At 37.0% G+C, this 10,125-nt stretch overlaps 1 pseudogene; it reads right to left on the bottom strand.

Moving 5' to 3' along the window:
• Positions 1–4,819: 4,819 nt before the first annotated feature.
• LOC112471611 lies at positions 4,820–4,938 on the bottom strand (annotated as a pseudogene).
• Positions 4,939–10,125: the final 5,187 nt, after the last annotated feature.

The raw sequence follows: 10,125 nt of genomic DNA, 5'->3' as shown, positions 1-10,125 counted from the left end.
CAGTTCCAGATTAAGTCAGTCTCTTTAGGCTGAGATGCAAAGCTTTTCATCTGTACAGCCTGCCTTTCTTCCAGGCAGCACCTTTGTACTAATCCACTATTTTGGGTGTGACGACCCGCTTTCCCTGGAATGACACCCCTGCTGTATGAGTATGCACTGAGGTGGGAGGAGGGAAGTGTTGGCAGCCCCTGATCTTCTCAGCTTGCCCCATTCAGGGGTAGAACCTCCACCCTATGAGTGAGCTGGGGTGGGGTGTTTGAGGCCCCGGTATTTTTGCCCTTCTGTACCTGGAAAAGAGCTTCTGCCCTATGAATGGGGAGCTAGCTAGAGGATGAGAGACCCAATACTGTTAGCCATGTCTGCTTGGAGTAGAAAGGAAACATCAGGAGCCTGTTCCTCCTGGGATGAAGTGTAGCCTCAGCCTGGGAGCTGGGGGAAGATGAAGCTCCCTTTCTTTTGAGCGGTAGTGGAGTACACTGTGGTTCAAATACTGCTATTTTTACTGATGTTTGGTAGATTTTCTTGAATGAATATTTCTCCATTTGCCGAATACCCTTAGGACAATTTCCAGAGACTAAATAAAAATTATTTTTCACCAGTTAAATTGTTTTGCTGGAGAGTCAGTTGAGCTCCTACTCCATCATTCCAGAAGTCCTTCACGTCTCACCTCAATTTTGATATTTCACCGGTATAGAATTCTGGAATTATGGGTTGACGTTTGTTGGTGTTTTTGTTTTTTAAAGATATTACTCTCTTGTATTTTAGCTTCATTTCATGCTTTCTGACCGTCCGTTGTCATTATATTTTTACTCTCTGCATGCAATGCTTTTTTTTTTCCCTGACTGTCTTCAAGACTTTTTCTTATCTGTGGTTTTCAGCAGTTTGACTATAATGTGATCAGATGTTATTTCTTTTCCCCCCCACTTGAAATTTTCTGAGCTTCATAAATTTGTTTGTTCTCTAATATTAATTTTGAGAAAATTCTCAGCTATTAACTCTGCAAATATTTCTGTCAACCCATTCTTCCTTCTCTTCCTGGTACTCCAATTACCTCTATATTAGACCATTTGATTTTGTCGCTAGAGCTCTCAAATATCCTGGGTTTTGGTTTTTGTTGTTATTTGTCCCCCCTCCCCAACCCACTCCATTTTCACTTTTTGTTTCAGTTTGGATAATTTCTGTTGATTTATCTTCAAGTTCCTTGGTTCTTTCCTTTGCTATGCCCAGTTGCCTAATAAGCCATTGAAAACATTCTGATACTGTGTTTTTTTATTTCTAGAATTTCTATTTGAGTGTTTTTTCTGTGTTCCATCTCTTTGCTAAAATTCTTTGTCTGTTTCATCAAGCTGTCTATTGATTCTACTAGTAACTTTAATGTGTTAATCATAAGTACTTTAAAGTTTCTATCTGATAGTTTTAAATCTGAGGCATCTCTGGTTCTACTTCTGTGGTTGACTTTAACTCTTGACAATGATTTGTTTTTATTCACTTTCTGTGTCTCATAATTGTTTTAATTGAATGCCAGAAATTTATGAAAGAACAGCAGAGATTAAGGTAAAAGGTAATTATGCCTGGAAATGGACATGCTCCTTCTTTGGTCAGGTTAGCTGGTAGTTTCACTAGGCTTATTATTGCTGACTTACCTACAGTACAACACAGACTTCATCATTGGGTTACTGATACCTGTACTTAGTGTGAAATCTGGAGTGAATAAGGGACTTTCTTCGTTCTCCTGCTCTACCCTCAGTTTTTAGTGGACCCTGCATACTTGCGCCGCAAATAGGCTCTCTCGTCTTCTCTCCCATACCTCCCACTCCGAGCACTATACTGTTATTGCTTGTTACTTGGTATAGTAATTATGGTGGGAACGTGGGGTTTCTAGATTCGCCTGCTCCGTTTTCAGTGATAGATAAGCTCTGTGTGCCTGGGCCTCAGTGCTAAGGCTTGCTCAGCCTTTCTGCCCACTGGCAATGAACTTTGTTTTGTATTTGTGATGGATCTTTGGTGGCAGCAACTTTCTTGTCTCACTTCCAATAGTTGCAGAACTTTGCTTTGTATCAGTGTAGGATCCTGGGCCTAAACAGATTTTCTTCCCCTCTTCCAGTGGCAGATAGCTTTTGTTTCTACCTGTTCTTTGGTGGCATCGGGGGGTTGGGGGTGGGGATGGTATGGAGGATTTCCTACTTCTCCAATAGTGGCAGCAGGTCTTTGTCTGGGACTATGAGGTAGAAGGGTTTTCTTTTCTTCCCCTGGAAGCTAATTGTTTATGCTTTTTATGAGATAAAGGTCTTTGAAGCAGGTATGTTTTCATGTTAATGTATTACCGGATGTGGGGCTTTCACTCAATTCTCCTATCCTGACCCCAGTTCTTTTGATGAACACCCAGTGAATGCCCATAGAAATAGCTGGTGAGAATATTCAGTCTCCCTTTGTTTCTGGGGTTCCTAGAGATTCTAATGTGTTGTGATAGTCCATACTCAGCCTATAAGAATTCCTTGAAATTTTGGCTAGTTACTTTTTATCTGATTTTTGGGCAGCTACCTCTTCCTCACATACTCTGTGAGCTCTTCTCTCTTTGGAAGGGCTTATCCTTTGGAATTCAGTGTACCTGGTTGCCTTGTTACCTCATCTCTGATAGTGGTGTGTCTGTCTATTGCAATCATTACCCTTTGGTGCTTAATTGTATAATTTTTTAAAAGCATTTTTGCTCTGTCATGTTGGTTCCTGTGCCTTGCAGGATGACCTAGTAATCTTTGAGTGTATCCTTTTTTTTCTGACATAACAAGATGTCCCGGTCTTGTCTTGTGTGTTTTCTGCTCTAGACTTGGAATTAGACATTTCTTCAAGTAGATGTGGTTCTTTTTAGTGAGGAATAATATATAGAAGCCACAATCCCGTATTGACCCAAGTACAGGCATTAAGGTGTGTGACTTCTAGGCCTTTACAGTGTACAGAGTTAGACAATGTATGCTTTTCTTTAAGAGGAAAAATTCTCATAGTTTATACTGATATTTCTAGTTCAAATCTAAGATTACTTAATGTGTTTGATTTTATACTTGTAAGATTTTATGTTACAGTTAAAATCTTGGTTCCTAATGACATTAACAAGATATTTATTTTCATGATTCTACAATGTATATGGAATACTTCCAAAATAATGATACTGCTGTTATTACTGACAATACGATTCTTGAATGCAGTTTAAGATTTCTTTGCAATTCTCTTTGTCATTAGGATATACACCAGTGAAGTATAAGGATCCAACTCAAAATCCAGTTTCTCTGTGAGGCTTGTGTTGATCTGCTCTATCCCATGTTACACCCTCTCCCTTAATTTTATAATTCCAATCTTAAATCTCACACTCTGCACCAGACTGAGATGGTCTTGTCGTGCCTTTTACTTATTTAAGTATGAAACTTGAGTGTAATACAATGAGATCAATCTTCCTGAGAGGCCTGTGGAGTCATTCTAATTTATTATTGCCACAGTAAACTGTAAAGGGCAGGTGCATTTTTACTTCATATACCTGAAGGAAATAATCTCCCTTATTAAATAATTGAAGTTTAATTAGATTCTTTTGAGAACTTGTCTCAGAATGACACAGACTACATAGGTAGACTGTCTCCCAGGATCAGGAAATAGGGTGGGTCCCTAAGGTCTAATGCCAAATGACAGGTGGGACCTGGGTCAGAAAAAAGCTGGGTAAGAGATTCGAGGATCTGTGCCAGTCCACTGAGGCCGCATAATATGGGATAGATGGATCTTGTGTTCAGAACCTATACTTTGGAAATCTGTTTTCCATTTCATATTTAGTGAATTTCTCCTTTAAAAATATTTGCTCATCTCAGAGAAGTACAAGAGTATTTCTTTGTTCATATGGAGACCCCCATACTTCAGGGTCTTGGACAGGATGGGAGTCATGGAAATCAAAGCAAGAAAACCCCAGGAGGGTGCCATCTCCAGGAAGGCAGAGTGAGAGATGGGTCACAGTCACCTCTTGCATGCCTTCCAGAGCTTGGCCAGCCTGTGTTTTGTTTGGGTGAGTAGCTATTCCCTCCCATGTTCCCCACTGAAGCAGAGTGGCAAGAGGGAGGACAAAGTGACCTTGAGCTGTAAGTAAGAAGGTTCTAGTTCTGACCCTATTGCTTATGCAGCACTGGAACAATCTCGAAAGCCCAGCATAATCTGACAGCTGCCTCCCTTGCCAACCTTAGCTCATTTCATTCCCCACTCACTCGGTCCACTCACTATGTTCAATGGCCAGCTTGTTCCTGCGTCCTATCTGACCACTGTACTGTTTGCTCTGCTTGAATGCTCTTCCCACGCACTTTTCTCTGGCAGACCCTTTCTCATTGTTCCCATCTCAGGTTCACATGCCACCTCTTCAGAGAAGCCCTCCCATCAAAATGATCTCTTTTCACCCAGTCTTTCTCACATGTCTTTATCAAACTTTTCAGAGTGCTTATTACTTTTTGAAATTACTTGTATGTATGTTCATAGTCTTGCTTATTGTCTGTCTTCCTCCCTCTAGATTGTCAGCTCCACAAAGCCAGGGACCTTATATGTCTTGTTAGCTCCTGTTTTACTCACACTAGGGCCTGGCAGTTGGCAGGCACTCAATTAATATTTGTTGAATAAATTGAATGAATGAGGGTAAATTGAAAGACCAAAATAGTTATCTATGTGAGTATGAAGGTGTATGTGTGTGTACCTTTATTTATGCTTGATTTATTTCACAAAAGGTAGCTTATAAGAAGCATCTGACCTAGAATCTAGGAATCAATTTTTCATTTTATTTTATTTATTATTTTTTTAAAAATGCCTATAGCACCTGGTATTCCTAAGTGGTCTCCCATTCAAGTACTAACCAGGCCCGACCCTGCTCAGCTTCCGAGATCAGATGAGATCAGGCACGTTCAGGGTAGCATGGCTGTAGACAGTTTTTTATTTTATTGACACTTATGCCATTTTCAGTATGATCTGCTTATTCAATTGCAGTAAAGGACATAGATTTCACTTTTGGCCTTCATTGACTATATAAAATGGATGCTTCCTTTTTTCCTGTCTGTCATACTATTATTAACCTATTGCAATGATTGCTAGCTATTTATCAAATTAGCCACCAACTAAAAACAAACTATATACTTTATCAGCAAAAAAAAAAAAAAATCAGTGAGTTTTCTTTAGTATTTTTTGTTTTTGTTGTTATTATTCACCTACTAGTCTTATTTCCATAATATGTGAAATTTTAATAAATTTGCATCCCTGCCCATATTTATGACCAGTGAAGACATGTAAAAAGAGAGGTCAGACTAAAATTTTTAAATGACATAATTATAATGCACAGTGCCAGATCCCAAATTGCCTACTGTCCCTGCAAGAGTCCTTTTTGCTATTCAGGCTATAGAAAAGATGTATCTAATTGGTTTGTTTCTTGTATATAATTGGTGTATGGAGGGACAGCAATCCATTGTTATAGGAATTAAAAGGAGTGAGACTATCATTTGAAGTAGAATTCAGGGAAACCTCATTCATGTGGTTTTCGATAAATTGCTTACGTTTTTCTTAATTTTTGCTGCCCGTTACCTTATTTGTAATTTTAGAGGGTTAGACCCTTAACCATCATTTTCTAGCTCTGAAATTCCAGGATTTATTGAAATGTCTGCCTTCTTTCCTCCTTCGCCTTTGGTTATATTTCACAAGACACCAGTAGGCATCCTCAAACTAATTTAAATTTCCTATAATGCTCTGTTGTGAGTTTGGGGAGAGTAGAAAAGTAGTTTCCAACAGCAGAGGTGATGGGCAGCACTTCTGCCTGCTGGATATCTCTGTGGGTTCATTTCACAGTTGCAGGCATCCTAGACTGCCAGTCTGACCTGTGGATCACAGTTAACTTGTTGGAGATCTTGTTCAAAGGATAAATAATACATGATAGGAATTTACCTTTTAATATTAAAAAGAATCTTTTAATTAGAATTGACCACTTATCAGCTCTATCTGGACATTCTAACTATATATGAGACAGGTTGCTTATAGTTATTTGTAATGCAGTTTTATCTGTGAACCTCAAGCATCAGAATCCCACCCCCTTTGTATGTGTGGCTAAAATGAGAAATCCTTGATCTCACTCCAGATCTATTAAATCAGAATTTGGTGGAAGGAGATGATGCCCAGGGCCTGCAAGGTTCATAAATTCTCCAGGTGATTCTCCGAACTCCGATTTGAAAACCACCATGCTATCGAGTTGGAAATAATTCCTCTCTAACTATTCTGCTAAAAGCATAGAATCAAGGTAGATCTACACAACTGAGGAGGGTGATCCTGCATCATTATACTGAAAAGAAAATGAGTTTCACCTACATAGTGGGTTGATTTGCCTTACAGTATAATCTGTAAAGTAACTTCATTTGAATATCTTCCTCCTTGATTTCCATTCTTGGATTTATTTTTGAGTGATTGTGAAAACACAAAGGATTTGTGGTATTTCTCCTTATTTTAAGCTTTCGTTTAATTAAAAGTAATAGGTAAAATCATTTGATTCCCTTCTTAATGTTCCAGAAGTGTATACCTGCTTAGTTTAATTTAGTGTCAAGTGGAGATTTAGTGTGTAATAATTTCTTTGACTATAAACCTCTACTTTCCCCCACCAAAAAACAAAAAAAGAGAAGAAACCTCTCACATTGTAAATGATTAAAACTAAGTCTTTTATTTGATGATCATTTTTCATAAATCTCTTTAATGCATTTTTAATCTATTAAATCATCAATGTGTTTTTTAATTGTAGTAAATATATATAACATAAAACTACCATCTTAATCATTTTAAAGTGTACAGTTCAATAGTGTTAGATATATTCACATTGTTGAGCAACCAATCTCCAAAACTTTTTCATCTTCCCAAACTGAAACTCTGTCCCCATTAAACAACTCTCCATTGGTTCCCCCTGCCCCCCATGACATGGCAACCACCATTCTACTTTCTGTTTCTATGAATTTGGCTACTTTAGATACCTCATGTAAATGGATTCATACAGTATTTTTCTTTTTGCAACTGGCTTATTTCACTTAGCATAATGTCCTCAAGGTTTTTCATGTGTTAGAATTACCTCTTCTATAAGAAATTGAATAATATTCCATTATATGTATGTATTATATACCACATTTTGTTTATCCATTCATCTGTTGATGGACACTTTGCTTCTACCTTTTGGTGATTGTAAATAATGCTGCTATAAACTTGGCTATACAAATATCTTCACGAGACCCTACTTTCAATTTTTTGTAGAATTTTGTAGAAGTAGAATTGTTGGATCATATGGTAATTCTATTTTTAATTTTTTGAGGAACTGTCATTCTGTGTTCCATAGCAGCTGTACCATTTTACATTTCCACCAACATTGCACAGGGGTTCCAGTTTCTCCATATCCATACCAACACTTGTTATTTTCAAAGATCACCAATATTTTTATTTATTCTTTTTTTAGGGACCTTCACCACAACATGTTTTGTTGAGATAAGAGTTCTGGAACAAGGTGAAATTTTTGTAAGTTTCCTTAGTTTATTGTTATCATTCATTTCTAATTTAAAAATATTTTAAATTTCATAGGTTTATTTATTTAAATAAATACATAGTTACATAGAATTCATGTTTATCCATCACACATGGTCTATATTATAGCCAACATGACTTATATTGAACTAAAAATAAAAGCAAACATTTATATAGTGATTTATATAGTGATATGCAGTTTACAGTGGGTCCTCATATGTTTTCTTATAATAAGCTCATATTGATTTTCTACAACTGTAGTCTCTCTCAAATGCAAATCTGATCATTTTACTCTAACTTATGAATTTTTAATAATTTCCCAGTACCCATAGAATAAAATTAGACCTCAGCATGTCAAACCATCCTCTCTAGCCTCATCTCTTGTTGCATCTTCCTCCCACCCTACATCTCAGCAAACTCAAACTGCATGTAGTTTCCTGACTAAGCACACCATATCACGGCTTTGAGTATTTATTTATGTGGTTCCCCCTGGCTGGAACACCTTTCCCAACATCGCATCCTGGATTCACTGGGAAAAATTACTCTTACTTTACCAAGAGTTAACTCAAGTGTCACCTTTTTTTGTGATGCCTATCTCTCTCATGGTGTCCATGAGATGTCCATCCCCTCTCACCAAGTAGAAGTGACCTCTCCTTTCGGCCCACTGTGGCCAGGGCAGATTTTCTTTACAACACCCACCACATTTTACTACATTGCTTTATATTCATTTCTGTATCTCCTTCTAGACTGTGGGCTCCTTGAGGGCAGAATCTGAGTCTAGTTTAACTCTAACATGTTTCCAGTGACTGATACTTTGTACGTGTTTAATAAATGTGTATTGAATGGATAATTGAATAAATGTATGGTTGAGTGAGTAGATGGATGCATGGATGGATATAGATGGGAAGGTGGATGAGTATAGATGGCTGGAGGGAATAGAATAGGTATTAATGCTCCTACAAAATTAAAAGTGCTTAAACGAACTGCCCAAAGTCATACCACAGTAATTTGAAGGCTAAAAATCAAATTCAGATCTTCTAACCTAATGTTTTTTCCTCTTCACAGTGTTGCCTCCTAAATTAAAAATTCCAACATTAAAAATATTGTATAAGATGAAAAATATACATTTATATAAATTGTCGAGTCTTTTTAAATAGGTAGATAAAACTAATCTGATTCCTTCAATACATTTAGTTGGATTTTTGTTTCCTGATGCTCCCGCCTTAACTCATTTATGAAAGAGTTCATTAAAATTCGGTCAATCCTCCATATCATTTTGTTAATAAAGTCTTGATATTAATATCATCCATATGCAAGCAGTTATAAACTTTTGCAAATTTTTCCTTCAAAGCATATCTCACAATGATTTCTTTTCCTGTGATTTCTTTATGGCCATCCCTACAGTAGAATGAAATGAAATGAAATTAACATGGACATTGGACCCAGAGATGTTGGCCTGCATTGGATTCTAGGGATTGTCACTCCCTAGTTATGGGACCTATCCAGGTTACTTCATCTGTATAAGCCTCAGTTTCCTCATGTACAAAATGAGAAGAATTATATCTATTTCATGGCATTGGTGTGAGGATTAAGTGAGATAATATATGCCCAGTGCTTGGCTCATATTTAATATGCAAAACATGTCAATTCCTTTTTACATGGATTGTTCATTAAAAAAATAGATCCTAGTTTGTTTGTTTTTTTCAGAATGCAATTAGATCAATTCAAAGAGCAAGTCTTGTCTTCCAAAGCAGACTGAGATTTCTCGAAGGCAAAGATCACATCTCATTTGCATTTCCCACAGTCTCTCACACATCCTAAATAAATATTTCCTGATTGCTAACCATTTTCATCAGTCATGCATATTTATAAAATACTTTCAGTAACTTTTATGGATTATCATTTGCTTTGTACCTTAAAAGAAGAAATGCCTTTTTCAAAACTTCAGGGGGTCCCAAATGAAGGAAGATGACTGATTATGGCCTTCACATGTTGTCACTGCACTAAGTCTTTATGGCTGGGGTGCAAATGGAGAATCAAATACAAAGCTCATTTGGCCTCACACTATCTGGCTTTTTACACTGACTCCATTCTTAATGAGCCCTGGAGAAATGAGACAAGATTAAATTACTGTCTTCTCAGAGCTTGCCATTAAAAGTATAATATGTACTGTATTTAATTTTTAGTTTGCATATATGTTATTAAAGCAATCACTTTCCAATGAGTATTTACATGTTCCTTTATAGTCTAGACAACTATTAATTTTCAGACTGAGGATGTCTGTGCTATCTTAGACAAAAGGAAAAGTCTCCATTTATTGAGTACCTGATACAAGGACACTGCACTAGAAATTTCAAGTATGTTTTCTCATTTGATCCTTAGAACAACTCTGTAATCATTATCCCCATTTTACAAATTCAAAGAAACAAAACAAAACTGGGCTGTACGAAGTTAAGTATTTGGCCTAGGATCCCTTAGGTAATAAGTTGTAGGATTGAAAGTGAGGTCAGTCTCTCTGATTCCAAAACTTCTACTCTTGTAACAATACCAGTATTTTCCAATGAAAGGACAAAAGCT

This window comes from Pteropus alecto, unplaced genomic scaffold (assembly GCF_000325575.1).
Source record: "Pteropus alecto unplaced genomic scaffold, ASM32557v1 scaffold57, whole genome shotgun sequence".
NCBI lineage: Eukaryota > Metazoa > Chordata > Mammalia > Chiroptera > Pteropodidae > Pteropus > Pteropus alecto.
Note: the sequence above shows the minus strand (reverse complement) of the source record. Positions and strands in the feature narration are given on the sequence as shown.